The sequence below is a fragment of the Adiantum capillus-veneris genome, chromosome 3, assembly GCF_014529385.1.
Source record: "Adiantum capillus-veneris isolate H3 chromosome 3, ASM1452938v2, whole genome shotgun sequence".
In the NCBI taxonomy this organism is placed as follows: Eukaryota; Viridiplantae; Streptophyta; class Polypodiopsida; order Polypodiales; family Pteridaceae; genus Adiantum; species Adiantum capillus-veneris.
The window spans coordinates 71,102,956-71,130,212 of NC_140933.1; the positions used below are offsets into that span (position 1 = coordinate 71,102,956).

The following is a 27,257-nucleotide window of genomic DNA, read 5'->3' on the forward strand; positions in this document are numbered from 1 at the left end:
TAGATGTTTCACCTGCTCAATCTCGTCTACTGGGTTTGGGTACGTCCCAATCTTCTTTTTACGATTCTTCCCTTTTTGCCCCTGCGGTTTATCTTGGGGGTCTTGGATTGGATTTGGAAACACTTGTGGTGTTTTCAGAGGCTCTTTATGGTTTTCTCTTATTCGGTTTTCATTTGGTTCCATGTTACGGTTTTCTTTGTCGGTCTTTCCCTTTGTGGTATTGGTTCTAGTCTCCATTGTCTCGATTGAATCTGAATCATCCTCGAGGTCATTCATATACACGGGGTCATCTCCTGTTCCTATGTTTGTTTTGGAACTTGGCTTTGAATTTCCCGTATTCTGCGACCTCTTCCTTCGTGTCTTCTTTTTCTTTGCTTGGATAACTGACGCGGTATCTCTCTCTTCGAGGATATGGCCTGGCCCTTTTAGCATGGACCGTGTAATCGCATAAGCGTGTGCGACGGGTGGTATTGGCGATGTCACACTAGCAATTTCGACCAAATTTAGGGGTGTGATTTTTGGCGTATTTGGGTTATAGGGGCATTGGACAATCAAGTGATCTATGCCACAACGATTACATGTGAGTATTGGCATTACAGACGTGCTCCCTTGATTCATTTGCATCTGTGCAGCATTCTTTTGCAGCCTAATAGGGCACTCCGCTGCCCAATGTGGTCCACCACACTCGTAGCATTGAAGAGGTGGCCTCCTAGCCTGGGTGTTGATATTTTGACCTCTGGATGCGAGAGCAGCAGCTTGATAAACCGGCTTGACTTGCCCCCAACAATCTTCCATGTAGTATATAGGACACTCTTCCAATGTATCAAGTCCGTAGGCAATACTAGTGTCTATTTCCTCCTCACAGCCATCTGCATAAGCATTTGATGGCTCGCAACCCACTTGGTTCATAGGGGCGACTCTTGGATGCGGGGGCTGCGGTCCTAGCACAGGAGGTGGTAGCGGTGTAGATTGTACAACATTTTGAGATCTAGGGACTGAAACAACCTTTGAAGGGTAGGGTAGATTGTTTTCTCGTCCACCCTTAGGGTTCTATACCAATCTCCAGCCTTCCCACTTAATGTGAAGCTTAAAGCATTGCACTTATGTAGTTCATTGCGTTCCCCTAAGGAATCACATACTTGTTCAAACACTTCAATGTGTTTTCTAGCATCTTCGTCCCCATTGAATTTTTGCGTGAGTTTGGCAATTTGTACTGCCTTACTTCTAGGCTCTCTATCAGATGCATGACGTATATTTTCCGCGATAGATCGACCTATGGTTTGAGTAAACGCTGCCAAGTCACCTATGTGAGGAGGCAGGGCCGGTGGAGGTACTCTTGGAATCATATGTGGGAGAGGGACGGGTACCGGTCTTGGCATATGTGTGGATGATGCAGGATATGGAACATAACCGGGCATAGGTCCACTCGGATAAGGGCTAGGGAGCGGCACTCGAGGAGCATAAACAAGTGGTACAATTGGAGGTGTGGGGGCCATGTGTGCATAAGGGGCTAGAGGCACATACGGTCGAGGCCCCATATTAGGTACTACGACACTAGGTAGTGGCACTGCGCTAATCGTAGATGTCATCGGTACATTCTCTGTCAGGCTTATCCCTGGAGTGAGCACTGTGTTTTCCTTAATAGAGGGTTGAGCCAAGTTAGGGAAGCTAAAGTTGTCGCTCGGAGGCTCAGATTGCATAGAGACCCCAGGTGAAATGACGTAAGATGGGTCCATGGGGCTCATTAGAGGAGTCTCCATTTGTGATAGAGTAGGCTGTTGAGCCTTGCTCGTATCCAGAAATCTCATGGGGCCAGTTGACAGTATATTTACCCCTCGGTTTTGCCTTTCTGATTGAATAATGCCATGGATAACATTACATATCATTTTCTGTTGATCTTCGATGCTCGTGGCACTAGAGGTGGATTGTACAATCTCTATCCATCCTACATGGTAGGCGTGGCCAGAGTGTAGATCCGTCAACACCTCAGTGTGGAGGTCGTATGTCCAATGATCATTAATGAACAATCCTTCTAGAGTCGACGTGTTAACGGTTTCTTGTGAGGTAGAAGCAATGTTGCTCCCCGTGGTTTTACTTGTCACCAACGGTACTCTAGAGGGAACTTCTGAAGGAGGCAGCTCAACAGGGCCTTCTTGGTAAGAAGTTGGCAGGATATCCACATGGACACTCTTTGGGGGTGTGGGGTCCACGTGCGATGTGAAAGGAGAGTCCACTTCCCCACCCCCTTCGTGTGCTTCATTTGCATCAGGTTCCGAGCGAGTAGCTCTACCTAATGTTTCCATGAAACGGCTAAACATACTAGTACTAGGCTGTGGAGCTTCGGGAGGTGCATGGCCTTCTCTCTCAGTGTTTTGGGTAGGGTATGTTTCCATGATTTCTGAGTCGGAGGAGGAATCACTAGCGGCTATTTTAGGGTCTTGGGTGGTGCTACCTTGTGTCCCCGCTGAGGGTCTGGAGCCTATCGTGGATGGGTAATGGGTGTCCGTATGAACAGAGGCACCCTCAATATGCTCGTGTTCTAGCACCCGCCCAGAGCGTAAGTGCATGTGCTTTTGATACCCTAAGGTGTCAAAAAGCTGCTCTAGGAGGCCTTGTGACTAGTTTTTAGCGTGTTTTTTGTTTGTTTTTTTGCTAGATTTTTTAGAGCGTGTCGTGGAATGGGCCGTGTGATAGCTCGAAACGAGCGTATCGGTCAGAGGGTCGTGCCGTGCTTTACAGCCCTCCGTTTGGTTACTCTATGCCCTCGGAATCCCTAAAATTGTCAATTTCCAGTAGGGAACTAGGCCCAAACTAGAAAGTCTAAGGGTGCAAGTGGGAAGAGAAGGGAGGAGAGTGGAGGACTTGTCCCACATGCTCTCATTCTCTCTTGAGGGAGTAGGGTATATATATAAGAGTGAGTCTAGTATATATCAGAGGACTGAGGCCTGGGCGTGGGCTTGGGCTTGGGCTTGGGCTTGGGAAAATGATCCCGATCCCGATCTATCTTTTATACAGACCAACCCGTACGTTTTTATAACTCACGTTTTTTATTTTCAAAAATTTAACCTCCCACTCACTCGCGTTTTTATTTTTCGAAATTTTTTTTTTGCAAATTTTTTTTCGAAATTTATTTATTGATTTTTTTTTTTTGAGATATTATTTGGTACGCGTTTTGGTGCGCGTTGACCTCACCTACCTATTTGCTGTCCCACCTACCCACTGACCTGCTAATCAGTGGTTCACCTAATTACTAACCTACTTAATTAACTAACTGTGCGCCTAGCTGTGCACAAACCAGAAAACACAGAAAACACAGAAAATGCAGAAATTGAAACTTGACAGAACTGTGCAGTGAAAACACAGAAAACGCAAAAAACGCAAGAAATGCTAACTGTGTGACTAATGCTAACTGTGTGCAAACAGAAAAACAGAATTTTGCTAACTGTCTAACTAATACTAAATGTACGCAGCAGAAAAACAAAAAATGCTAACTTCCTCTCCCTCTTCTTTCCTACTGCAAACCACTCATACAAGAAGCACAAAGTGCCTCTTGGGCTTAGTGCAGGGACTTGCCGATACACCGTGTACGAGCCGCAGAATGCTCCAAGCACACAACTAGTTTAACTAGTAAGCCCAAAGAGGGTAATGGTGTGTCACTCACCGCCTTATGCTCCTGCCGTAGAGGATTCCTCGCCGCGAAGAAGAGGGAGACGCCGCTACGCCGCGCTCAACCGCCTCGCCGCCGTCGTGCCGCTGCAACGCTCGATCGCACACACACTCTCACACACTCTCTCTCTCTCTCACACGCACACACACAAGGAGATGGTGAAGGAGAAGGTGGACATGGAGCAAGAGCAGCTTCTATTGCAAAATGAGAGAATGACTCAATTTTAGGTCTAATTGGCTTTTATGTGAGCTCACCCCATTCACACTTGGGCGGCCATGCTTAGCCAACTAACCTAGCATGTTCGTGTTAGAGTGCGCCTCTCATCGGCGATCACTCTACCTTTCCTTATTGGACCGACAAGCCCGGTGCCTGACTCTACTTAAATAAATAATACGGTTACAGTGTCCGTCGTAGGCGATAGGGTGTCCGTGAGCCACGAGGGTTAACACCCATGTGCTTATGATGTGACTATCTGTTCGCATGTTTTCTCCTCATGTAGCATGCTTTTTTCAATCTTCACGTATGGGCATAATGACTCATCATCATGAACATATAATATATTGAAACGGGCTGAATATTCTTCTTAATTTGCATTGTGGTGTATCATCCTTTCCATACATGGCTTTATCTTGACTGCCACCTCTTTGCATGTATTTTTTTCTCGCCCAAATACCTTATACTTTCAATTCATTGACGAGTCTGTGATTTGCTTGTACCACTCTGAAGTATGCATTAAATGGAAGGAAGCAAGTAGCATCTTGACCTGGTCTTGGCTGTTACACTACAACATAACCGAAATTTATCGACGCCCTATATATCGACGCCCGTACCTTTCCACGTCCATATCGACGTTCTTACACTCCATCGATAACTGCGTCGATATGGACGTGGAAATACACGTAGAAAGGTAACAATTTCCATGCGTATATCGACGCGCTTATCGATGGACATATCGACGCTAAAAAATGGGGGGGAAAAAAGGGCGAACCCGCGCGCAAGGGCCATTTTCGCCCTCAATGCGCGCGTTCTCAGATCTTGGCCGAAACTTGCGCATCAGGTATTATGGCACTCTTCCCCCCCCCCTCCCCCCAAACCCCCTCTCTCTCTCTTTGTCTCTCCACATCGTGTGTGTGTGTGTGTGTGTGTAGGAAAGAGAGAGAGAGAGAGAGAGAGAGAGAGAGAGAGAGAGAGAGAGAGAGAGAGAGAGAGAGAGAGAGAGAGAGAGAGAGAGAGAGAGAGAAGTGTGTGTGCATGTAGGAAATTAAAGAGAGAAAAATGTGTGTAGGAAATTAAAACTAGAGAGAGAGAGAGAGAGAGAGAGAGAGAGAGAGAGAGTTATGGTTTGCGTAAAAAATTAAAATTAAAGAAAGAAATGAAATGAAATGTTATATTAACTCTTCAAGAGGCAAAAGTGACCTATGAGACAAGAAAGTTACAATGTGGTAGATCTGATACAAAGTCAGAATAAAAAGATGACAAAATGACAAAATAAAATATTATGGAATCCTAAACTGTTGGGTGTGGACTAAGCAGCTAAAACAGCTAGCTGGGATAGGTACATCATAGGAGATCCAACATCTGTCTCGCTAGCGGACATCATCAATCTCCTCCATGGTCAGTAGTGTGACCGGGCATTGTGCATGTCGAGCCAAAGTGACCTGGATCGTCTGATGTAGCCTCTGTCGATGTTGTGTAGTCTGGCCTCTGCAGTCGTGGGCGTCTGGATCTCCCTGGCTCAGTCGCTCGTTCGATTAGTATGTAGAGAGATAGGGAAGTAGACAACGAGAGAGAGAGAGAGAGAGAGAGAGAGAGAGAGAGAGAGAGAGAGAGAGAGAGATAGGGAAGTAGAGAGCGAGAGATAAATGAAATGTTATATTAACGTTTGCAAAAGGCCAGAATGACCTATGAGACCAAACTGATACAAAAGTGGTGAATCTGTTACATTGTCTGGGTACCTTAGTACCAAAGTACTAAGTGTGAAAAGTGTGAAAGTGTGAAAATAAATGTGAAAAACTAAATACAAAGTATTAAATAAACTTCTTAGGAGCATTCTCGGTGTCTGGCTAGAATGCTTCTAATCCTTTGTTGTAGTCTCCTCCGATGAAGTGTGCTTCTGCATCTCGGTCGTGGTCGTCTCGATTTTCTAAGCTCAATCGCCCAGTCAATGAGGGTGCCTTTGGTATGAATGTGGGTACTCCTTTGTGTTGGCTGCTGGCCTCTTGCTTCTCCTTCCACTTATGCTACTCTCGATCTGAAGAAATCTGTGATCTGCCTCTGAGGTTGTAGTGCTCTTTGTCTTCTCATTAGATTATCCCTGTGCCGATGTAGTTCTAGTAGGTACAAGTCTAAGCATCTTTGATCTTGGTATTGCATGACTCTATCTAGAGGTCCAAATCCTTCTTTAAATAGGCAATGGAAATGGCCATGTATCTCATAGTATACGGTGCAATGGCATATGTAGTGTAATTTTGTCTCCGGCTCCATTCCGCATAACTTGCAAATTCTGCTCTCAGGGGAATCAAATCTGCCAAATTCAATTTCCAGCTGGTGTGAGGATGTACGAATCTGACCAATAGCACATCTCAAACCATGAGATAGGTGGGTATCCATATAGCTCGGGCAAATCAAAAATCCATCTTTAGATAGCTGTAGGAAGTTTTCTTTGTAGTCGGCCATCTTCGTGCCCAATTCTTGTGTAGGGTCTACCCATGTCCTCTTAGTATCCAACTATATAAGATCCTGACGTATGATTTTATTAATCTCCGTTCGTGTAATTGCCAGTGATGGAGCCACAAGAGAGTATTGGAAGGGGGGTAATCTTTCCATACTGAACCCGTGTCTCTGAAACCACAAGGACAATTGCGCATACCAGCATGATGTATCCCCTTGCCTTGCTAATTGTCGAGAGGATTCGAGGGCCAGTCTAGTATATCGGCAATTATTTGTATCCCACAAACCATGTATAAAGGACACTGATCTGGTAAGAGCTTCAATTTCTATCGGAGGGGCAGCTAGTTCCGCTCGGGTAATCGCGTGTGGTACGGAGGCCTTGGCTCTAATCATTCGGGAAATCATAGATACCAAAGGTCTCTCCATTGACTTCCAATTATCCTGATCCACAGATGGTCCCCAAATCTGGACCCCATAAAGCATAGCCGAAGCCACCACAGTATCAAAGAGTTTGTTCGTGGTTCCTCAAACTGCACTTGTGAACACATCCTCTCCAACCCTCCCAAGGCCGCAGAGGCTCTGGACAATCTAGCATCCGCTGCTTTCTTAAGAGTAAACTTCGGTCCTACAAATACCACACCAAGGTATGTGTATGCATCTGTGTAATGTAATGTAACCTGGCCATATGCAAATGTAGGTGCCGATCTCCTAACCCACTGCGGTGTGGTGTTAAACACCATAACTTTGGTTTTACCCAAGTTTACCGATAGTCCACTGTCCTCCGCGAATTTATGTAATGCATCTAGCTGCCTCTGCATTCCATCTGGTGATTCTGCTATCAATACAATATCATCTTCATACAATAACAAAGGGATCCATGACCCTGCAAGTTGAGCACCTCTGTCACCCTCTCTATCAATGTAATCTGATACCTCATCTATGTACATATCAAATAAAGTAGGAAAATAGAGAGAGAGAGAGAGAGAGAGAGAGAGAGAGAGAGAGAGAGAGAGAGAGAGAGAGAGAGAAAGAGAGTGATATATATATATATATATATATGTATATATATATATATATATATATATATATATATATATATATATATATATATATATATATATAGAGAGAGAGAGAGAGAGAGAGAGAGAGAGAGAGAGAGAGAGAGAGAGAGAGAGGGAAGTGGAGAGCGAGACAGAGAGAGAGAGATAGGGAAATAGGGAGAGAGAAAAAGATAGGGAATAGAGAGAGAGAGAGAGAGAGAGAGAGAGAGAGAGAGAGAGAGAGAGAGAGAGAGAGAGAGAGAGAGAGAGAGAGAGAAGTGGAGAGCGAGACAGAGAGAGATAGGAAAATAGAGATAGCGAGAGAGAGAAAGGGAGATAGCGAGAGCGAGATTGAGAGAGAAAGAATGAGAGATAGGATACGTAGAGAGATAGAGAGAGAGAGAGAGAGAGAGAGAGAGAGAGAGAGAGAGAGAGAGAGAGAGAGAGAGAGAGAGAGAGAGAGAGAGAGAGAGAGAGAGAGAGAGAGAGAGAGAGAGAGAGAGAGAGAGAGAATTAACTAGAGATAGCTACAGAGATAGAGAGAGAGAGATAGATAGTAGATAGAGAAAGAGAGAGAGAAAGAGTTAGGTTGGCTGACCAATTGCATGTGTGAAAAGGATAGAAACTCTCTCTCTCCCTCTAGAAGAAACTATGGAACTAAAAGAGGCAAAGGGGTTTTGCCCGCTACATGCATTGCCATGTACACCTGGGAGTGCACGTATGTGTCTACCCATATAGGATTTGACCAATAAAGACGAGATTTTGACCCGGTGGTCCTGATCTCCGTACACCTCTGGACCAAGGTGTACGGAGATTGGGCAAGACTAGAGAATGCGAGGTAGTTTACATTGTGAGGAGTATATATATTAAAACAACATTCATAATCATTGTAGATGGCAACGTCATCAACTAACATGGAGGAAAAGATTGCATGCTCGTGCACGCTCTGCAAGTATCAAATCCTGCGCAAGCATGAAGGAGTACGAGCGGAAGTGCGACGCGAGAGAGAGTGCGAGAAGAAGAGCACGACGATATGGTGAACTCGCTCTAATGTAATGTGTAGAGCATAGTGAGTTCTTATTAGGTTTTTACAAAAGAATATGTGTACATACCTGGCGGCCCGCCCACTTACCTGGGCGACCACATTGGGCTTTATACCCCAACAACCTCCCACTTAAAGTCCAATGTGGTACTTTAAGTGTGAGAGAAGCTACTATACAAGACAATATACAAGAGATGTAGAGAAGTGATGCATTTAAGCTTCTTGCCACTCTGATTCTCCACAAGTGTCACAAACGTTTTGAAAACACTAAATGCTTCATCCTTGTGCTTGAGAAAGTAAACCCATACTTTCCTCAAGTAATCATCTATACATGTCATAAAGTAAGAAGCTCCCCCTAGAGATAGGTTAGGCATAGGTCCACACAAATCACTATGAACAAGTGCCAACTGTGTATCTCTTCTACTGCTTCTATGCTTATGTGGCTGCTGTGTTTGCTTACCATACAGACAATGTTCACAGAATTAAAAATCATTAAATGAAAATCCAGGCAAATAACCAGAACGAGACAAGATTTCCATTCCCTTCTTGGACATATGTCCTAACCGGCTATGCCACAAAGAAACGTTCGGCTGCTCGGTTACATTGATTACATTTTTAGAGACATTTGATACATAAATCATGTAAAGTCCTCCAAACTTTACTCCATGTGCTACTGTCATAGAACCCTTGGATATCTTCCACATGTTCTGTCCAAAAGTGGTGACGTAGCCAGCATCATCAAGTAAACGTGTGCTGATCAAGCTCTTTGTAATTGCGGGAACATGTCTCACATTCTTCAGCGTGAAAGAAGAGCCATTTTAAAACTTCAATTGAACATCTTCAACACCTAAGATCTCACATGTCTGCCCATTGCCTAGCCGAACATGATCTTTTAGTGGTCACATAAGAGGTAAACCACTCCTTGTTTGGAGACACATGAAGTGATGCTCCTGAGTCTATAATCCAGTCACTCAGTGCATTTCCATCGAATGCTGTAAGAAGAGCTGAGTCCATTGTATTCTTCAAAAAATAGATGTCTTCTGACACTAGATTGTCATCCTCTGCAACAGTGTTTGTCACATTTATTTCTTGAATCTTCACTGAGGACTTGTTCTTCTCACCATGGTCTTCAGCTTTCTCTTTGCCTTTTTCTGCTTTCCATTCTCTGCAGTCTCTTTTCATGTGACCCTTCTTGCCACAATGGTAGCATTCAATGTCACTCTTGCCTTTAGCACTGCGGGACTTGCTACGAGACTGATTCCTCTTTCCACCTTTGTACTTTTCTTTGGTCCTTCCCCTGACAACTAAGGTTGTTCCTTTGCCTTTGTCCATTGTATTTGTATTGGTTTCTTCAGTAAGCAGACTTCCTTCTACACCTGCTATGTTCAAACCATCTGGAGGTGCAGAATTACTCAAAGCTGTGCGAAAAGTGTCCCAACTTTCTGGCAATGTGATCAACAGGAACATAGCTCTAACAAGTTCATCAAACTTGACACCTTGAGCTGACAACTGACTATAGATTGTGTTGAATTCATTCAGATGATTGGACATAGGTGTCCCTTCTTTCATCTTCAAGTCAACAAGCTTCTTAAGCCAGAATACCTATGAAGCTGCACTCTGCTTCTCATAAAGATCACTAAGCTTTAACCATGCTTGATAAGGCAACATCTCGTATGCTACATTGAAGTAAACGCTTTCTGCCAAAGTCAGCATAATGGTAGAAAGTGCCAATTCATCGATTTCGCTCCATTCATCTTTGTCCATATCTTCTGGTTTTATCCCCTTGAGCTTTATAGGTTTTATCTTTTTCTTTTGTACCAACACGTGCCAAATCTGCTTCTTCCACAATGGGAAATTGGTTCCATCCAGCTTCTTGATATTGTAAAGAGCAGTGTCCTGTGATCCAACCATTGCTATGCTTCACAGTAGTTTACTTTCCTGGGAATAATTCGGCAGAGTTTCCATTGTAAACTGACCTGTGAACCAATATCAACTTGTCAAATGAACCAAGAAAGCTTCAGATTCTGCAGAAATTTTGGCAGAGTCTCCTTTGTAAAATGGCTCTGGTGTACTAAAAAAGAGACCAAAAACAGCTCAAAAAACCACTATCTCTCTAACACTGTAAGCTATGGGTAAACCTGTCCTGCACCTGTACTGTCTCTCACTGTTCTGCACTGTCCTGTAAGCATAGACTGCGACAATGCCTCAACGGTAGTAAAGCAAAGATGCAATCCCAATTGTCTAACTCACAGTCAATACATCCTAGCTGCCTATCTAAGGGTGCTCGAGGGATCGCTCCAAGACCTGTATCACTGAAAGGATCTCATCATTTGAGAATCCGCCAGCTCAATAAAACCTCACTCGACCCTCAACAAAGGCTGAAGTAAATCTGACAGTACATAGACTTCCCACAAAGTCATACATCCACAAATTTCCCACTTTATGCTATAACCGCTGCGGCGGTTGTTTGCTGCGTGACTCACAGCCAGCAAACCCTCAGCAGACATATATCATCTCTGACAATACATCCCATGTGGAAGTACCTGCAATGTCAGGATGAAATCTGGAATATCAAGCAGCAAACACAATCTACCTGATGAACTAGTGGATGTCGCCTACAGTCTGTGTGTAGATGCGCCCGTGTCGTATGTGACACGTCTCCAAGAACTGTGAGCCGTCCTTTGTTAAGTAGACAGCCACAAATCAGCAGTTTGGAAGTGCAGATATCCTCAGCACCTGCAGTCGTAGGCCGAAAACCCCAAATTTGTAGAGTCGGATCTGCACCCGCTGAGACCACGTAGTCAAAAATGGCATGCGCAGAAATTTGTCGAAGCAGAACGGTGGCCGAGATGACCTCAGAATGAAATTCTGAGAACACCGAGCCCTTCGAGCTCACACACAGGATTTGGGCCGTGTTTTTGCCTGTCGGATTTCACTCCAATCTGAGCTGGTGACTCTAGCCTCCTGCAGTGCTGCCCCGAGCCTTGATCTGAGCTCTGATACCAGTTGAAGGAGTACGAGCGGAAGTGCGACGCGAGAGAGAGTGCGAGAAGAAGAGTATGACGATATGGTGAACTCGCTCTACTGTAATGTGTAGAGCATAGTGGGTTCTTATTAGCTTTTTAATTTAATGTGGCTTAAACAGGTTGTTGCGGGAGCAACTTCTCCTGGTTGGCAATGAAATGCCCCCCTCCAAGCCAGACACAAAGCAACTATTGACCTCAGTTGGCTTGGACTACAACAAGATTCATGCATGTCCAAATGATTGTATTCTTTTTTGCAATGAATTCGCAGATTGTCTGTCGTGTCCTAAGTGTGGAGCAATGCGCTACAAACAAGATGCAGTTGGCGAGACAGTGCCAGCTAATGTGTTGCAGCATTTCCCTATTATTCCTAGGATAAAAAGCATGTTTCGTTGTGGTTCCACTGCAAAGTTGATGCGGTGGCATTCTACGAATAGCAACATTTAGGGTGCCCGCTGATTCAAAGGCCTGGAGGCACATTGAAGATACCTGGCCACATTTTAAGAGTGAACCACGTAATTTGCGTTTGGGCATGGCAATGGATAAAGTCAATCCATTTGGCTTGAGAAGCTCGTCATGGAGCACTTGGCCTGTGTGCCTTATCAATTACAACCTCTCGCCGTGGCTTGCCATCAAGAAGGGTCATTTGATATTAAGCTTGATTGTACCTGGTAAGTTCAAGGCAAAAAACATGGATGTTTATCTAGCTCCACTAGTTAATGAGCTCCAGGAGTTATGGCATGGGATCGACATGGCAGATGCAGTTGAACCAGTAGGAGAACAACATGTAAGGATCCATGGACTTCTTATGTGGAATATGCATGATTGGCCATGATACGGAGAAGGTTCTGGTAATGGTTCTTGATTTACAAAATTCTCGCTATTCGCAAGCACTTTGCCTTGGCCTAATTCATGCTTTAATATATGCAGGGCTAACAACTTCGGGATACAATGCATGTCCAATTTGCGTTATTCTGCCTCTCTTCGAAAGAAAATTTATCGAGGCCACCACGGTTATCTTCCAGATGGCCATCACTTGTGCGAAAGTCAGCTTGGTCGTGTCGAATGTCGTCCTATGCATGTACAAGAGTGGCGTCGCCGATGGGAGCAACATGAGGGGCAACCTGTTCTAGGAATGAAACGTTTGTCCATTCTCCATACGTTGCCATACTGGGGTGATCTACTAATTAACCATTTGCTGGATCCAATGCATATATTCAAGAATGTGGGAGAGCTCCTCTCGAAGACAATCATGGGAATGAAAGACAATTGAGCTTCACGAGATGATTTGCAGTCAGTTGGAAAGATGCCAGAGCTGTGGCCTTTCACCAATGCAGCTGGCCAAACAAAACTTCCAAGAGCGCCATGGGTATTGCTAAAAAACGAAGAGCGACAAGTTAAAAGGGTGATTTCAGAGTTCAGGACGTCGACAGGATATATGCGATGTCTCAAGACAGCATTCACCCGTGATGATCAACTGTCAGGACTGAAATCGCACGACTGGTATACGTTCTTGCAATTTATTCTTCCAATTGAGATCAAGGGGTGTTTAACGGAGGAAGTGTGGACCTGCATATACAAGATTTCAGAGCTAGTGCGGTGGATCTCTTTCAAGGAGATATGGGAGGAATCTACTGCAGTCGCAAGGGCTAACTCCATTGAGGTAGTTTGCATGATTGAGAAGTATCTACCCACGAGCTGCCTAACTATCCAAATGCACTTGCTCGTCCATATAGTAGATGAGGTTGCAGTTGGCAGGTACATTCCACAGTCGTTAGATGTTCTTTCTAGAGCAGTTCATGAAAACACTTAAGGGTTTTGTTCGCCAAAAAGCGCATCCAGAGGGGAGCATGGCAGAAGGATGGCTGGTGCGAGAGTCTCTTGTATTGAAGACCGAATTTCTATCCATTTCTGACCCAGAAATGCCTCGACTATGGAGCGATAAGGAGGATGTAAGACTGGTGGGAGAGGAGCCGCAAGGGCAAGGGGTGACGAAGAAAATGAATGACGCCATGCAAGAAAAGATCATGAAGTTGTGTATACTAAATTCAGCGCCGATGCAAAAATGGCTTGAAAGGTACGAAGAAGAGAAAGAGAGACGAAATAGGGAGCGACAAGATTTCAGGCGAAGCCGAACGACTAGAGGCTTACCCTTGCCAGACTATCTCGCAGACGAGGCAGAATTGACACTTGTAGATGAAGATGCAATGGATGAAGACAATCTGCCAGAACGAGTTGGGACAGAGTTATGTTTGCAATTAGAGATAGAAGATGATACGGTGCAAGATCTTATCGATGATGCCTCACTCGTCGAGGCCTAGGCCTGTATAAGTGTTTGTCTCAAGAGGTTGATTTAAAATTAAGCTTAAAGTTAATTTAAACAATTGTGTTCTGACGCTTTATTTTACTTTCTTTGTGCAGGACTTTAGTATGGCAAACCAGTTTCCAGATCCCGCTTCTATGAGTGTAGATGCGTTCATGGGATTCGTCACACGGATGACGCCTGCTCAGATGGCAGAGGCTTCTCAGTACTGGGTAGCCAGAGGCACGGGTACTACGCCTCCGGGCTTCACACTAGAGGGTCCGACACCTAGGGGGGGGGGGACGTCTACGAGTACGACGCCTGCTTCTCCCATCACGGCTGCTTCGACACCTAGGGGTGGGACAGAGGCGGGTACTTCCTCATCTCCGCAGCACAGGCGTACTCGCCGATCTCAACGATTGTCAGGTGGAGGTGGTGGTTAATGTGGAGGAGGGTCCACAGATGCTTCGACCCCTCCTCGCTTACTACCCCCGTCCTACCCAGGCACACCTCTCGACACACCTCTTGGCACACCTCGGACACCTTGGGGGGCACACGATCCTAGTGCCTCCAAGCTCTATACTGTACGGGTAGATGGTTCTGTTGACATGGATAGAGCCGGGACTGAGATGAGATAGTGTATTCGCCAGCTCGTGGAGCTGCAGTTTTCGACCAGCATTTTGACGTTTTGGGGTGAGCAGGATGGGGACAAAGTCAGTTACATAGTGGAGACCATCCTGAGAGAGTATCAGCCTGCTCCGGGTTCAAACGTTGTTTCAAGGAGGTGGATCAAGGGTGTTGCACGGGACACCTTGAAACATCGACAAGATGCAGTTCGGAAGGCTTTCAGGACCGGCTCGCCGAAGCCTTCGGGCATACCACACTAGACATGGCTGCAGATAAGGGAGGATGAGCGGACAACAGACACGCGGTTCAGACAGCAGTGTGAGGCCGCGCAGATACGACCGATGACCCAGGGGACATCTCATCTTGGCAACGGAGGCTTCGACACCTTTCGCTATGAGTTTGTGAGTTTCTAATCCAATCTTAACTATGGCGTTTTTTAAAACGCGATGAATCATGTATTCTTATTACTTTGATTTTTGTATAAACGTAGAATCTTGCGATGCATTGAGCCCCGACACGCCAACAGAGGTATCTATGAAGTATTGAATGATCTTGATGCTTCAGGAGAGCCTGTAGACTGGGAGGCATTACAGTATCGCTGATCGCTTGAGGTGAGACATTAATATATGTGAGTTGATTTAATTAAGTAAGTATATGTGAAGTAATATCAATACTAATTTTGTGAGTTGTCCTATGTGCAGGTTGTGACACCTAGTCATCAGTGGACCGGATTTCATATATATGCTTTGTGAGACACAGACACACTTCTATGTCTCTTTTTTGTATAGACATATATGGTTATGGTTATTGTTCAGACAGTTATTGTTTTCTTTATGGTTATGGTTATTGTCATTGTCATTGTATAGACATGGTTATTTCTCCTATTCTTGTATAGACATAGTTATGGTTCAGGTTTTGTTTATGGTTATGTTTAACTTTCTGGTTATGCTTATGGTTATTGTTAATTTTGTTTATGGTTATGGTTATGTGTATTCTGGTTTTGATCAAAGTGGTTATGGCCGGTTATGGTTATGCTTGTAAGTTGGTACGGTTATGGTTTTGCACAAAGTTCATTTCATTTCTTTCATTGGCCTTAAATCTCATGTGAGATCCTACATGGATAGCATGTAGGAGGTGTATACATGATATAGTTTTTTTTTTTGAAAAGTTTATGTAAAAATGAAGGGAACTCTGCCGAAATTTCTGCGAGAGCACGGTTGATTTTGGTGCTGCTCGCTTTCTTGGGCAGAGGGCAGGAAGTCTGGCTGTGGTGGTTGTGTCCATCTTTTCAGTGGGGCACAGGCCAGGCTACCTGTCCTCTGCCCAAGATTATTTTTTTCTGTCATGGTCGTCGATATATGCGTCTATATTTGCGTCTATACTTCCGTCGGAATTTGTGTCGCTATATGTGTCTATAAATGCGTCTATATCAACGTCGCTATCTACGTCGCAAATAAAGCCTTTCCACGTGTATATCGGCGCAGATTCTGACAGTTTCACAGGCACGCAAATAGCGACACAGATTTTGACGTTAAGCGTCGATATATTCGTCGATGACACCTTTTTTTGTTGTAGTGTTATGATGACTTGACAACCTATATCAAACCTTGCATCTGCTTAAAGGTGAGGTATTTCTATCGCTCCTTGCTTAGTCTTGCACTGTTTGTCCAAGATAGAGAGAGTGACTGTAAGAGGGCTCTTTGAGTGTTTTACTCTCTTGGTCACTGATGAGGGCTTCAACTTTTTGCAACACATGAATATAATGGAGAGTGCATTGTCATTGTAGGTCCTTCACTAAGTTTCTACTTTTGTTTGATTGTTTTGTGCTTACTACCTTGGAATCATCTATGTACAAATGCCACTAGTTTAACTAAATATTCTTGCTTTTCTTACCTCACTTTGGCTATATGTGATTACATCTTAACAAAAGGTTTTTTACACGGCTATCCAACTTGAAAGATCTATTGAGGCTTGATTGCATTCACTTAAGAACAAAGTAAATCACGTGAGGTATTGCATCTCCTTTTGAAACCTTCAATGGAATTATGGATTGTTTCTAACCATGAAAGAATACTAGGTTTAAAACTTTTTTAGAACTACCGTAATGATTTATATATCTTGGCATAGTTTCTCTATTGAGATCCATGACCTCGAGTTGAGGTATGGAGAGAGCTTTTTGAGGGAGCTTTTTCTAGAATATTGCTTAATTGAGGAAAAAATTAAAAAAAAAGCTCCCTCCTACAATGACCTTTTAGGAGGGAGCTTTTTTCTCTCTCTCTCTCTCTCTCTCTCTCTCTCTCATTCATATATATATATATATATATATATGAATGAGAGAGAGAGAGAAGAGGGGGGGGGGGGGGGGGGGGGGGAGATCTATGACATCTTTCAGAAGCAAATGAAGGCCTTGTCACTTGTTTGGATAAGGTGGACAAGAGAATCCCCCCAATGTTTAATTATGAACAAATCATGACAAAATACTCAAAGCTTGCTGAAGTTGGGTCTGATAAGCTAATCTCTCGCTTTTTGATTGACCCAGTGTATCCTTAATGTCAAGAGTTTGCACAAATCTTGTCGATTCCTTAGCATAAATCCCAATCAATATAATCCTTTTGTCCATATTGGGTCACTTTTTGGTTGTTCATGATTCATTCATGTGTTTTGAAATCAAGCGGTGTCTCTCTTTAATGAAAGACATGCACACCATGGGTAGAATGCCAAAGGTAAGATGTTGAAGTTAAATAAGGGTAAGCATGGAACAAGCTCGTTCACGCAAGTCTACTAATTCTCAAGAAAACCCTCTTGATTGGCATGCGAGCTTCAAAGTCATCATGCTCTCTGAAACGTACATGTACGTTGCCTTACCATCGATACATAGGGCATGAGCATGAATTTGGATGAAAAAGCTGGGAGACAGACTGTAGAGCTTAATACCTTAGGACATAGCAACTTGAAAAACTATATCTTAGTTTAGAGTGTGAGGCAATAGAGATAAATGACTTAAAGCTTGCTGAAGTTGGGTTTGATAAGATGTTCTCACCTTTTGATTGGCCCAATGTAACCTTAACGTCAAAAGTGTGCAAAAATCTTGTCAATTCTCCCTCTGCAATTAGTCCTCTTCCTTTTTAGGTGGATAACCACATGGCAAGAGCATTTTTCACATAAAATATATTGCTCTCTCTCAATGGATTCATTCTCAAAAATAGTGAATTAGGCAAGCAAAGGATAATGCCCCACATAAGAAGCATAGCTATCCCATTGAATATTCACCACCCATTTGAATCAATTCAAGTTAGAGTGACCTATTTTAACGTATCTTGCCTGCAAGTGATCAACCTAAGAGTTGATGTTGAATATTTGGTAGCTTGCATGGTGATTCACTGTGGGTGTATACGTTTGTATTTGAATGTGATCTTGTTTCTCTCTCTCTCTCTCTCATATGCTAATGTGCATATGAGAGAGAGAGAGAGAGAGAGAGAGAGAGAGAGAGAGAGAGAGAGAGAGAGAGAGAGAGAGTTGTGCTTGGAATAGAATTATACACTCTTATAGAGTATCAACCTATACATAGCTACATCAAAGATAGCAGTAGAGCTTGAGCTTCTCTTGTAATCAAAGGAAGAAGAAGAGATGGCTGACCATGCACAACATTCCAAGGACACCGCAGTTGTGAAAGCAGGGGAGACCAAGGAGGAGTACAGCTAGCAGAAGGCCAAGGAGGCTCACCACAACATACAGGGAATGGCAGGAGCTGCAAAGAAGAAGGCGGGAGATGCTGCCCATGTGACGATTGAGAAGGCAAGGAAGGCCAAAGAGGGCACCATGAATGTCTTTTAACGGACTGGAGATTCAATGAAGGACATGACCAACAAGGTTACTAAAGGTGGGAACACCACCACTAAATAACCCAACTTTTCCCACTGCTACTGTAGCTATTTGGCAAAAGGTTTATGGTAACAAATAGCCTTCCTAGCTTGTTTCCAAAAGAAACTCCATCTGCATTGTAATTGTCCACCTTTTGAAATAAACTGGTTCAAGTTTTCTCTCAGAGAGAGAGATATGAAATGAAATGAGATGTTGTATTAAACGTCTTCAAAAGGCCAAAGTGACCTATGAGACCGAACTAATACAATCTTGGTGGATCTAATCCAATGTCTACGTACAAAAATAAAATGAATTAAAAATGGAGTGAAAGTGAAGTAAAGTGAAAGACTAAAATCATCATCATCATCATCAGTGCCTGAGGATGTCTGCCATTGGGCGTTGTCCGAGAAAGTACTGCATTGGTTGCTTAAGAGCTTCGTCAATGTCTACCTCTGTAAATAGTTGTACTGGACATCTCCCATGTCGTGCTAGAATAGTCCTGATCCTCTAATGGAGCCTCCATCTCCATGTCGTGTGTCTAGCTCTCCTGAGCTCAATGCCTCTGAAGTCTGCTATGAGGCATGCTCATCTGGCTACTGAGTCCTTGCTCTAAAGATGTCATTAATCTCCCTCTGTGAATGTCTCCTATTGCCTGATCTCAGAGAGAGAGAGAGAGAGAGAGAGAGAGAGAGAGAGAGAGAGAGAGAGAGAGGGAGAGAGAGAGAGATTTTATTATCGTCCTTGGAGGTCAAATATGACCTATGGGACCAAAGATCATGTGATGTAGTATGTATATGGCTGATGAGTGACTCTTGATGCTCCAAAATTGTTGTGATGAGAGTCACAATAGAGAGCCCACACTGTGGTTGGGAGAGGAAAGTGTGTAGGTCTAAGTCATGGCTGAAAATGTGAGAGAAGCAAGTTCGGATGTGACCAAAAGTTGAGCACTCTAGTAGTGTGTGGTACTTAGACTCTCGAACTTGCAATGAGCATAATCTGCACAGTCGATTTGACTCTTCTCCATTGCCCCAACACCCTATCTCGCATCGAAGGAAATGGGAGCTAAGCTGAATGTATCACTGACAAGGGGATGGGCTCAAGCATGTAGTGTGAGTGCGGTTATTTCTTTCAGCGAAGAACATGGTTTTGTAGTTGGGGGCAATATGGGTGGTGTAAAGTATGAAGCGTGACCCACCGGATTTCTCCCAAGCCTTAATACATTGGTGTTATAGAAAAGCTTCATTCACTTGGGAGTCAATTGAAGCATCATGTAGCAAGTGTAATGCATCCCATCTCCCAAACCACTTCTTTATGTTTTGCATCCATTCCGTGTTCAAGATCTTGATTTTATGCGTCTTTTGAACTTTTTTGCTTACTTCCCATGCAATTGTAGGAAGTCGAAGTGAGGGGTTTTGACGCATCTTCATCATGTACTCCACAACTCTTTCCATGCCCATAACCTCAATTGGAAGAGATCCCGACTCAAGAAGTAGGAGCATATATGATGTTTGCGTCTTAGCTTGGAGAAAGTTTGTAAGAAAACGCTTTTGGACATTCTCAAACTCTTTCCAAGTAGACTTTGAGATGCCCCGTCCCACACTTTAACTCCATAAAGAAGAACTAGTGTCACCAATGCATCAAAAAGATACTTCTTGAGAACCCAACACTTGATCTTTCCTGCATTACACATGTTCTCAAATGCATAATATGCTCTCTTTCCCGCTTCCAAACGACACATAGCACATTCATGCCACTTGTGAGTGGACGAAACCTCAAGGCCAAGGTACTTAAAGCTCTCAACAACTTCAAGTGTCTCATTTATGTACACAATGCATGGATTCTCCTTATGGATTTATTCACAATCAGTCCACTATGCAAGAAAAAGTTCTTAAGGACAACCATAAGCTTTTGTGCATCTTCTAAAGTGTGTGCTAGAAGCTCTACATCATCCGCATACAATAAAAGCATGATTACCACATTGCAAATAGTGACCTCTTCAATGCCTTCTTATTGCATAAAGTCAAGTACCATTTGTTCCAACTGATCGATGCATAGATCAAAGAGAGTTGGTGACAACGGACATCCGAGTTTAACCCCAATAGTGCTTACATTTTTTTTCAAATTTCTCTTCCCATGCGCAATTGACAAATCACCTTCTCATAGATTCGAGAAACCGCAAGCATAAACTCACTTGGTACTTGTAGTTATTCCATCCTTCTCACAAATTGTTATGTGGAATCATATCAAAGGCTTTCTTAAAGTCCACAAAACAACAATACAATCGCTTGTCTTTCAAGCAACTTTCCTCCATGAGAACACGAAGAGTGATAAGATGATCAATGGTGCTATGGCATCGACAAAAACCCGCTTGTCCTTTTGCACGCTTGTCATTCTCTTTAGGCCAATCACTCAATTTCATCTCCATTATGCACCCGAACAACTTTTCCATAAGAGATCCAATCATTATAGTCCGTAGTTGTTTACATTCTATACATCCCCTCCTTTATGCAAAGGCTTAACCCAATTAGTACTCCAATCATAAGGCATACCATGTTGAAGTGCAAGGTTGAACATCACATCCACTCATGGAAAAATTTTCCCATCCATTTGATCATCTCTGGCTTGATACCTTGAAGATCTCCCACTTTGCAAGTGGCCAACTTTTCAAGCCCACCACATACATCCTCAATAGTTAAAAAAGAAGGCATACATGGGAATGAACCATAGAATGAAAAACTTTCAGCATTTGCTTGCTCATGTAATTGCCTACAATGTGTGTATATATCCATAAGACTCAAGTTACCAAAATTCTCAACCCGCTTGCCCCTCAAGTTTCTCCAAAATCTTCCACATGCATGTGCCTTTTCTTGGACTTGAAAAAGTTGTTGCTTTACTTTCCATCTTCTTCTCTTCTTTTGAATCAATGCCTTGTATGTATGCAAATGAATTTGATAGTTGTCTTTGTCTATAGTTGCATCAAGCTTTATCAAGGACTTTCGAGCATTTTGACATTCTTTATCAAACCACCTTTTGTTCGATTTATCTTTGTTGATACCATGGAGATACTTTATGGCAAAGAACATAACTTTCTTGAAAGCTTCCCATTTAATTTCCAATGGTGCGCATATTGAAGCTTTGTCATCCATAACTTTTGCTCAACCATTTCAATGTACATTGGTGCCCATTTGAATCCATACATAGTGATAATTTCTCTTTCCTTTGACTGAGATTATCATGCTTAGTTGCTTCTCCACATGAAAGGTCAATACATAAGGTCTGATGGTTGGCTTCCGAGGTCCATTGGCCAAACATAAAACTCTTTATGCCATACATGATGGCTTTGCAGAGCAGCATATAGTCAATCACACTGTCCCCATTATGTTTCCTACATGTAAATCCATTTGTTCCACTTCACAAAGATACACCATTGGCAATGAGCATACCCGTGCTACTACACATGTGTAAAAGTAGCTTTCCATCCATAGTGATCCGGCTCTTTTTCAATATCCAGTGAAGTACGATGATACAAGTGAATTTCCTCCAACTCCCTTGAAATGTATGGCAGACCAAATTTTGAGTATCATGTTGCAATGTTTTTGTGCGAGCATTCATATCCCCAAATACAATAACATCACCTTTGCCTTTGAAATAAGCAATGTCCTCTTCTAAATCAATAAATGGCTGATCTCTATCCATGCAAGCATAAAAGGGGGAGTCATGATGAGGAATGTAGCAACCGGCTACAAAAATGGGTGCTCTTTTTGGTGTCATAATTTTTAGCCATACATAACATTTGTACTTGTCATCTTTCACAATTGATACAAAATCATTCAATCCTTTCTTAACCATACATGCTACCCCTCCTTGCCCTCTTTGTTGCTTGAGATTCTTTGACCACATTAATGAACGTATATTGTAATCCTCCAAGCCGTTAATCCTTTGTGTATCATGCTCCCAAGTTTCAACAAGAAGTACAACATTGGCTTTGCTTGTTAGTTCATCAATGCCAACCCCCGCATTCCATGGGTATCCATTACAATTCCAAAAGAATATTTTCAATTGTAACTCGGTCTCATAGGTCACGCATCCCTATTTGCTCGAGGGACTTGCCTCCTCCGTGGGCACATTTTCTTCGTGGAGATCTCCTTGTTTTTCTTATTCTTTTCCTCATATGCCTTGCGATGCATATTTTGTTGCTTAATAGTGAGATCTTCACATACAAAACATTTTGTATCTCTCAAATAAATCCAACTATTATCAAGGATAATCTTTCATTTGGTCTCATCCGGCAGGGTGTATACAATTGGCCGTTCTTCCTGAGTGAGGAGCTCCCTGCTTCCCCACTCTATGTGCTCCATAGAACATAACTCCGGACATGCCAAAGTGGGTTTTGAAAAAATCTTCGATAATAATGGCAAGAGAAGGAGGTGTCTCGAACTTCTCTTTGAGAGAGAGAGAGAGAGAGAGAGAGAGAGAGAGAGAGAGATGTGTGTGTGTGTGTGTGTGTGTGTGTGTGTTACATACATACATACATACATACATATATAAATAAATAAATATATTTATATATATATATATACATATATAAATAAATAAATAAATAAATAAATATACATACATATATATATATATATATATACATATATACATACATATATATATATATATATATATATATATATATATATATATATATATATATATATATATACATATATACATATATTTATTTAAATAAATATATATATATATACATGCATATATATAAATATATGTATATATATATATATATATATATATATATATATATATATATTTATATATATATGTATATATATGTATGTACATATATATATAAATATAAAAATATATATATATATATATATGTGTGTGTGTGTGTGTGTGTGTGTGTGTGTGTACATATATGTGTGTGTATATGTGTTTATATATGTGTGTGTGTGTGTGTGTATGTATATATACACACACACACACACACACACACACAATGTATACATATATGTATATCTATATATATATACATACATATATGGATACACACACACACACACACACAATGTATACATATATGTATATCTATATATATATACATACATATATGGATACACACACACACACATACACACACACATATATATGAGAGAGAGAGAGAGAGAAGGAAAAATACTCCCTCCTAAAAGCTCGCTCCAGGAGGGAGCTTTTTATTATTTTTGCTCCGTTGAGCAAAAATATGAAAAATGCTTCCTCAAAAGCTCCCTCCTTTCCCATCCCCTATGACCTCGGGCGGGTTAGTTGGATACAACTCTAGAAACTAAAGCTTTATTTGGAGAGTGGTAGTTTCTCTAGCTTGTAAATTTCTCTTGTCTTGTCTCCCACCTATGACATTAGTGGGTTGTGGAAAAAGACATGGATTATGGACGTCTCTAATGGAATAAAGGGAGAAATATGAGGTGCTGTTTTGCTTGCATTTTTGGGTGCAACTTGGTTACTTACTACCTCACTTTTTTATAAAGTATATGAAATTTACTCTAGAATATGGAAAAAGTGGGCCATAAAATGACTAGAAGAGGGCTCTAGAATGATTTAAAGATGATCTTAGATTGACACTAGTAGTAACGGATGATCATATGTTCGTGATAGAGGGGATACACTTTATTTGTACCCATGCTTTACAAATATTCTCAAAAGAGGTCTTTTATCATTTTATTTACTGTGATCTATATGAAGATTTTTTATACTAAAGAGGACTCCTATGATTGAAAGTCTAATATTACGTTGAGGGAAATGGAGTTTTTTTAATTATCAACATCATTGTATTCTAACAAATGATCAATTTTTAGGAAGATCCTTAAAAAGAAAAGGGTAGTATATTGAAGGCTTATAAAAGGCCTTCAATACTTAAACTTACCTCATACACTATCATTTTAATAGAACTTCTTAAACATTTAGGATAGTAGTTGGTCTAATAATTTTTTAAGGAGGACAAGGATAACAATTGATAGGTTCTTTGACAACTATAATATGTATCCAAAGCTAACAAAATCTGATGTCTTGTTAATGTAAGTGGAGGTTACAATTCTATCTTTGCTTAAAGCGGATTATGTTTGTTGTTGTACAAAGATCGGTTTCATCTATAGTTTTACTACTCTTCCTAATTTATAAAATAACTAGAATGATGCTTCATTTTGACCATGTTGCATATAGATTATTCAAATGCAAAAACGTTTATGTGAAAATACCTTCAAATTGTCTAAAGCCAATTGTCTTTTGAATGTGATGTTCACTTGTATGTAAGTATTATCTTTTAAACATCAACACATACACCCTAAACATAAGGTCTTCCTAGGCAATTGGGTAGGCAGGGACATTGGATTTGGATTACTTTTGTCTTTAGTCTCTAATAGACCCACTATTTGTAATTCCTTTTAGGTCAACATGTGTTAAGTAGCCTCAAATTCCATGGCTAACCAAAAAGCAACAACAAACCCCACACACACACACACACACACACACACACACACACACACACACACACACACACACACACACACACACACACACACACACACACAGAGAGAGAGAGAGAGAGAGAGAGAGAGAGAGACTTGTAAAAGGGCTCACAAGTAGGCAAGTGTCAATCACCAATCGGGCGGTTCCTTGCAAATTATGTGAGAACCCGGGGAACTACCATGAGGTATCTCTGCCCTACCACCCTTCTTTGGTTGTCCATTATCTAGAATCCCCTGTCCACATCTAGCAACCGGCCCTTGGTTTGGGTCCATGACCCCCTTGGGTTTGCCCTTGGCTTTACATTACTCCCCCCTTAGAGAAGTGTTTTCGTCCTCAAAAACAAAAGTGGTGATATCTTCATAAAGAACACTAATGTTTCTATAGTGGAATTCTTCATAGACAATGGTATAGTAGAAAGTCCAATGAAATCAATATGAGCATCTTGATTATCCACATTGTTGTCCCTTTGCAATTGTTTTGTATAACCAACCCATATCCAATCATAGAATATAGACCCCATTTAGAACGCATTTGAGTATTCTAAACAAGTTATCACAACTAAAATGTATCTAAAACAGTACCTCTTTTCACTTTTCATGAAAGTAATTGGTTGATGTAACTCATCAGCAAAGTATAGGTCCTTGACTTAATATTACTTCTCATTAGTAGACAACCCCAGTGGAATTGCTGATTGAGGTTGAGAGCCCACTTTAAACACAAAGGGACTAAACTTAGTCTTGTAACATGCTTTGCCTCATGATAGGCAAATTCCAAGTAGAGAAATAATCATTCTAATTGGGTTGATTTGTGCTAATGTACACATTTAGCATATCCTTTAGCACAAGATTAACACTTGTCAATTGCCTATCCTCTCTGGATAAATGACAATATTGAGGTGTGCTTGTGTGTTTCCCACCGTTTATAGAGAATACTCCAGAATGACTAATAAACAGGAATCACAATTCCTTGTATTATTGCTGATTAATCAATAATTTTGAGGAATAACCATCTTGGTTAAATGTAGTGAGCTGATCTACAAGCAGCCAAACCAAGCCATGACCTCTATTGGTGATTAATAGATCTACAAGTATTCTCATAGAAATAGTGTGCGAAATGCTTTAGAAGCTACTAATGTCATGAATGTGCATGCCACTCCAAATCAACCTTTGCTAAACACTAGGGCCCATAACACCTAGTGTGCATGCATTTAGCAAAGACAAATCCAAACCTGCATATACATAAATGTACTTGCCAATGCTTGCTAATGTTATGCACACGATTGATGGGAAAAGAACTTAATGCTTTCTTGTACAACTACGTGAAAATCGTGGCAACTTAGTTGGACCATAATAGATTGTGAAATGAAGCACATCTAGGTGCCAACAATTCAACATGTTTATGAGTAGAACTAAAATGAACTACATGTATAAACAACCATCCCTTAAAGTTGTTTAACAACACTTGTAAACTTAACAAGTCTTACTAGGTATCCGAAAATTTTTGGCCATTGAAATTGTTCTTGATACGATGTGCTCAAAATGGTCTAATAAACGAATTTGACCAGTACCTTGGGATTTTGTTGTGACACATAATTGAAATAACGGGTGCCAATGTCAGTTCTAGAGACCATATTCTCCACATGTGGAATATGTCTTAGATAAGGATGTCCAAAAGAAATACATCCATCAAGTACGAGATGTACTTGTATGTGGAGGTAACTGTAAACACTTTGCGATGTGAGTGAGAGGGACCCTTGTTAGCCTTGCTCCATAATGGCTAAACCAAACTCCATGAGTTCCTAGACCATGCTTCTCCTCTTGTGACAACATGTGCCAAATAAAACTTTACCATGTAGTTCCTTAACTACATAATGCAGAAATGTATCTAGGACACTACGTCCCGAAATTCTTTGCTCCTACATGACCTTGTCATGTCTCTGAAGAGCAAAGTGGATGAAAGCATTGAAGCTTATACATCCTACTTGGAAAAATCAATCAAAGCATATTAAAAAATGAATAAAACCAAATTAGATGCATACCTAGAGGTTGAACATAGTGGTTACTTACTTGTAGTCAAATGCACACGATCAAAATCTCCCACCTGAGAAGGCCTAGTAATACTAATTGAAAGATTATTGAAAATCAAGAGAATTGCAGTGGTAACCCTGGACGTTGCCTTTGCAATACAAACCCCTTGGTTTAAATATGGACAATGATCGACACAATCTACCATGTCTAATAGTGCTTGGAATCAACTTTTGGGAAATTGAACTTTTTCACTACCCCTTGGTAGAATGCAAATTTTTTCCTCCTGAAAGTATAATTGTGATGAGATCAAACTATGACCCTGAATACCTTTGGAGGGATTGTATATTAGGTGGGTCATACCCCTATAAGGACGACTGCGATAAACACAATCAGTGCTACAAATTAACATAAATCATCGCATAGTTGGAATCTTATTCACAACTGAATCTGGAAGGAAGCATATCGCTCCA

The 27,257-nt window shown here is 41.7% G+C and overlaps 1 pseudogene; it reads right to left on the reverse strand.

The window, feature by feature from the left end:
* Positions 1 to 17,480: 17,480 nt before the first annotated feature.
* On the reverse strand, positions 17,481 to 26,992 carry LOC147461078 (uncharacterized protein At4g14342 pseudogene; annotated as a pseudogene).
* Positions 26,993 to 27,257: the final 265 nt, after the last annotated feature.